A 5,193-nucleotide genomic window follows, 5' to 3' on the forward strand; every position below is an offset into this window, starting at 1 on the left:
AATGCCTCGCCGTCTGACATTAATTCGACCCTCTCGATGGCTCGTCGGACAAGGCCCGGATCGAGCTCTGAACGCGGTCAAGCGACGCCGACGCGCGGCAATCGCGAATATATATATATATATATATATATATATATATATATATATATATATATATATATATATATATATATATATATATATATATATATATATATATATATATATATATATTATGATGAAGATGGAGAGGAAGAAGAAGTAGAAGAAAAGTAGTAGAAGAAGAAGAAGAATAATAATAATAATGATAACAAAACTAATAATCATAATAGTTATGATAATACTGATAACAATGATTATAATAATAAGAAGAAGAAGAAGAAGAAGAAGAGGAAGAAGAAGAAGAAGAAGAATAGTTATCATAATAATAGTAGTAATAGTAATAATAATAATAATAATTTCGTAAGATGAAGAAAAAGAAGAAGAAGAAGAACAAGAGCAAGAAGAAGAAGAGGAAGAAGAGGAAGTCGAAGAAGAGGTATAGGACCACGAAGAATAGAAGAAGAAGAAGAAGAAGAAGAAGTAGGAGAAAAGTAGAAGAAGAAGAAGAAGAATAATAATAATAATAATAACAAAACTAATAATCATAATAGTTATGACAATACTGAATAATAAGAGGAAGAAGAAGAAGAAGAAGAAGAAGAAGAAGGAGAAGAAGAAGAAGAAGAGTTATCATAACAATAGTAGTAATAGTTAAAATAATAATAATTTCGTAAGAAGAAGAAAAAGAAGAAGAAGAAGAAGAAGAACAAGAGCAAGAAGAAGAAGAGGAAGAAGAGGAAGTCGAAGAAGAATAGAATAGAATAGAAGAAGAAGACGATTAAGACGAAAAGTAGACGACGAAGAATAGAAGAAGAAGAAGAAGAAGAAGAAGAAGGATGATAATAATAATAATAATAATAATAATAATAATAATAATAATAACAAAACTAATAATCATGATAGTTACGATAATAATGATAACAATGATTATAATGATAAGGAGAAGGAGAAGAAGAAGAAGAGGATGAATACTTTTTAAAAAAATATATATATCTGCGTGTACACGCATCGACGTGTAAAAAATATGTATATATATTCGTAACGTGTATCCGCTATCGAAACGAAAATCGTGTAGAGAGAAGTGAAAAAAATTATGCGCGCCGACCATCTGGACTCGATCACTCGCCGTACCCCGCGCGGGAGTTACGCTAAGCCCGAATCCGCGCACCCGCCTCGGTCTAGTCGCTCTCGGGGCCGGGGCCGGCGAGACCGGGCCGCCGCGGTACTGTATGCGCGTCCGTAGTGGCGCGCTGATTTGCACAGCGTTCGCAAACCGCGGCGGCCCATCTGTCGGTCGCGTCGGCGGTACATTTGCGAAACTCGACGCGGCGTTCGCCTTCTGGCTTCGCCGGCGCCCGTGTCTCATCTCTGGAGTTCCGCGCGAGTAGAACTTGACCAAGAAATGAAAAAGAGTACGGTCGGAGGAGGTAACTCCCCGGCCACACCGTTGCCTCACGGCTCACGGCGTACGCGTTTTACGAATGGGAATTCATAATTTAGGCGACGACGACGCACTCCGTGTGATCGATCCCCGCCTGCTCTCCCCGCTCGGCTCTTCGAGCAAGAGAACCACCGCAGCGGCAAGGCAGAGTAACAACAATACACATGCCCGATAATGAGCAAATTGTTCTTTTATCGACGGAGTGTGAGTGTCACAGAGCGTGGCGCGGCGGGTGACTCCGCCGCGCGCGAACACGCCGTGTCCGAGCAGTGTCTCTCGGTTACGCAGCTAACCCGAAGAACAGCTCCCTGGTTGATCCTGCCAGTAATCATATGCTTGTCTCAAAGACTAAGCCATGCAAGTCTCAGTAAAAGCCGAATTAAGGTGAAACCGCGAATGGCTCAATATATCAGTTTTGGTTCCTTAGATCGTACACGGTTACTTGGATAACTGTGGCAATTCTAGAGCTAATACATGCAAACGAGGTCCTGACCGGCAACGGGAGGGATGCTTTTATTAGATCAAAAACCAATCGGCGGCGGGGTTCGCGCCCCGTCCGTCGCCATTCGAGATGACTCTAGATAACTTTGAGCTGATCGCACGGTCTAGCACCGGCGACGCATCTTTCAAATGTCTGCCTTATCAACTGTCGATGGTAGTTTATGCGACTACCATGGTTGTCACGGGTAACGGGGAATCAGGGTTCGATTCCGGAGAGGGAGCCTGAGAAACGGCTACCACATCCACGGAAGGCAGCAGGCGCGCAAATTACCCACTCCCGGCACGGGGAGGTAGTGACGAAAAATAACGATACGGGACTCGTCCGAGGCCTCGTGATCGGAATGATTACACTTTAAATCCTTTAACGAGGATCCATTGGAGGGCAAGTCTGGTGCCAGCAGCCGCGGTAATTCCAGCTCCAATAGCATATACTAAAGTTGTTGCGGTTAAAAAGCTCGTAGTTGAAATTGTGTCCTGCGGTGTCGGTCTACCGAATGCGGTACGACAGGCACGTCTGCGGGGCTTCTCGCCGGTGCGTCCACCGCCGGTGTGTCGCGGTCGTCCTCACGGTCGGCCGCGCGCCGAGGCGGGCCGTCGCGGCTGTTTACTTTGAACAAATTAGAGTGCTCAAAGCGGGCTAACACTTGCCTGAATATTGTACGCATGGAATAATAGAATAGGACCTCGGTTCTGTTTTGTTGGCTTTCTGATACCAGAGGTAATGATTAATAGGGACAACTGGGGGCATTCGTATTGCGACGTTAGAGGTGAAATTCTTGGATCGTCGCAAGACGGACTAAAGCGAAAGCATTTGCCAAAGGTGTTTTCATTAATCAAGAACGAAAGTTAGAGGTTCGAAGGCGATTAGATACCGCTGTAGTTCTAACCATAAATGATGCCAGCCAGCGATCCGCCGAAGTTTCATAATTTTAACCCGGTGGGCAGCTCCCGGGAAACCAAAGCTTTCGGGCTCCGGGGGGAGTATGGTTGCAAAGCTGAAACTTAAAGGAATTGACGGAAGGGCACCACCAGGAGTGGAGCCTGCGGCTTAATTCGACTCAACACGGGAAAACTCACCAGGCCCGGACACTGGAAGGATTGACGGATTAACAGCTCTTTCTCGATTCGGTGGGTGGTGGTGCATGGCCGCTCTTAGTTGGTGGAGCGATTTGTCAGGTTAATTCCGGTAACGAACGTAACTCTAGCCTATTAAATAGACGTGCAACCGGTATCACGAGGGTCCGCGTGCGCGCGTTCCGCGGCGCTCGCGTCGCGTGCGTGCGTCTCGCGGTCTTCACTACCGGCGTACAATGAAAATCTTCTTAGAGGGACCGGCGGTATATATAGCCGCACGAGATTGAGCAATAGCAGGTCTGTGATGCCCTTAGATGTCCTGGGCCGCACGCGCGCTACACTGAAGGGATCAGCGTGTCCTCCTTGGCCTAACGGCCCGGGTAACCCGATGAAACCCCTTCGTGATAGGGATTGGGGTTTGCAATTCTCCCCCATGAACGAGGAATTCCTAGTAAAAGCGAGTCACCAGCTCGCGTTGATTGCGTCCCTGCCCTTTGTACACACCGCCCGTCGCTACTACCGATGGATGATTTGGTGAGGTCTTCGGACTGGTGCGCGGAAGCTCGTCTCGGGCGTCCGACGCGTCGGAAAGTTTGACCGAATTTGATCATTTAGAGGAAGTAAAAGTCGTAACAAGGTTTCCGTAGGTGAACCTGCGGAAGGATCATTTCCTGTGTAATAATATATTTTGTAATATATATACATACTTGTATGTAAAATACACGAATCACGATGCGCGGCCGAGAGCCCGACATCGCTGCGGCGGAGATCGCCCTAGGGCGCCGCCGCGAACCGCGGACCCGCCGGCGTCGCGGGACGGCTCTCTCGATCCTGACGGGTCGGGGGACCGCGCCCGCGTCCGGTCGCGATTTAGTGATGCGCGTGTGCGTGTGCGCGCGCGCATCACCATTAAGGTTGCTATTTTTTGTTGTTTTGATCTTCTAAGGTCAGTTTGCGCTCGCGCGAACACCCAAAACGCGACGGATAAACAAGTGAACGAATGACAATTTTAAAATTGTACAATTATTACCCTGAACGGCGGATCACTCGGCTCGTGGGTCGATGAAGAACGCAGCTAAATGCGCGTCAGAGTGTGAACTGCAGGACACATGAGCATCGACATTTCGAACGCACATTGCGGTCCGAGCAAGACGTAGTTTGTCCACGGACCACTCCTGTTTGAGGGTCGCGCACGCAATGCGACCAGACTTCGCCGCGGAGTCTCTCACCCTCGTCCGCGAGGGGGGGGGGCCCCGGCGAGCGCGCTGCCGGCGTCGCCCGCGCCGCCCGACCCGCTCCGGCGGTCGGCGCGCGCGCGGGCGTCCGGTCAAATGTGTGACGAATTTCGAGCGCGCGGCCGGGACGCTAACGCGTGTCCGGGGGCTAGCGACGACGCTGTGAAACCGCGATCGATCCTTTTGCGATCTTCGCGGGGCGATCCTCGCGCCCTCGACGCGGTCCCGCCGCCGCGCGCCTCTGTCTGTCTGTATTATTTATATATAATATAAAAATTATCTTTCTGTCGTCGACCTCAAATCAGGAGAGATCACCCGCCGAACTTAAGCATATCAGTAAGCGGAGGAAAAGAAACTAACGAGGATTCCCCGAGTAGCGGCGAGCGAAACGGGAAGAGCCCAGCGCTGAATCCTGCGGCCCAGGCGGGCCGCCGGGAAATGTAGCGTTAGGGAGGAGAGTAATATATACACGCGCGGTCATTAGTCACGGCTGCCTGTCCAAGTTCATCTTGAACGGGGCCCGCTTACCCGCAGAGGGTGCCAGGCCCGTAGCGACGGTAGCCGGCCGCGACGGTCTCTCTCCCCAGAGTCGGGTTGCTTGAGAGTGCAGCCCTAAGTGGGTGGTAAACTCCATCTAAGGCTAAATACTACCACGAGACCGATAGCGAACAAGTACCGTGAGGGAAAGTTGAAAAGAACTTTGAAGAGAGAGTTAAAGAGTACGTGAAACCGTTCAGGGGTAAACCTGTGGAACTCAAACGAGCGAACGGGGAGATTCATCGCGTCTTCCGTCGGGGCCCGCGTCTCGGTGCACACCTTCGCCCTCGGCACTCGTGTCGGGGCGGCGGGTGTCCGGGTGCG

General features: G+C 49.8%; 1 non-coding gene and 2 pseudogenes across 1 annotated transcript; all 3 read left to right on the top strand.

Annotated features, from left to right (window-relative positions):
- The first annotated feature begins 1,827 nt into the window (after nt 1–1,827).
- On the top strand, nt 1,828–3,767 carry LOC148298807 (small subunit ribosomal RNA). The gene has a single exon (XR_015839142.1). It is a non-coding gene; the product is annotated as a small subunit ribosomal RNA (ribosomal RNA).
- Nucleotides 3,768–4,124: 357 nt separating this feature from the next.
- Nucleotides 4,125–4,286, top strand: LOC148298808 (5.8S ribosomal RNA; annotated as a pseudogene).
- A 337-nt stretch (nt 4,287–4,623) lies between these two features.
- Nucleotides 4,624–5,193, top strand: part of LOC148298809 (large subunit ribosomal RNA) — a 4,078-nt pseudogene continuing 3,508 nt past the window's right edge.

The sequence above is a fragment of the Brachycentrus maculatus genome, unplaced genomic scaffold (assembly GCF_059751285.1).
Source record: "Brachycentrus maculatus isolate JH-2025_06_01 unplaced genomic scaffold, ASM5975128v1 h1tg001583l, whole genome shotgun sequence".
Taxonomy (NCBI): domain Eukaryota; kingdom Metazoa; phylum Arthropoda; class Insecta; order Trichoptera; family Brachycentridae; genus Brachycentrus; species Brachycentrus maculatus.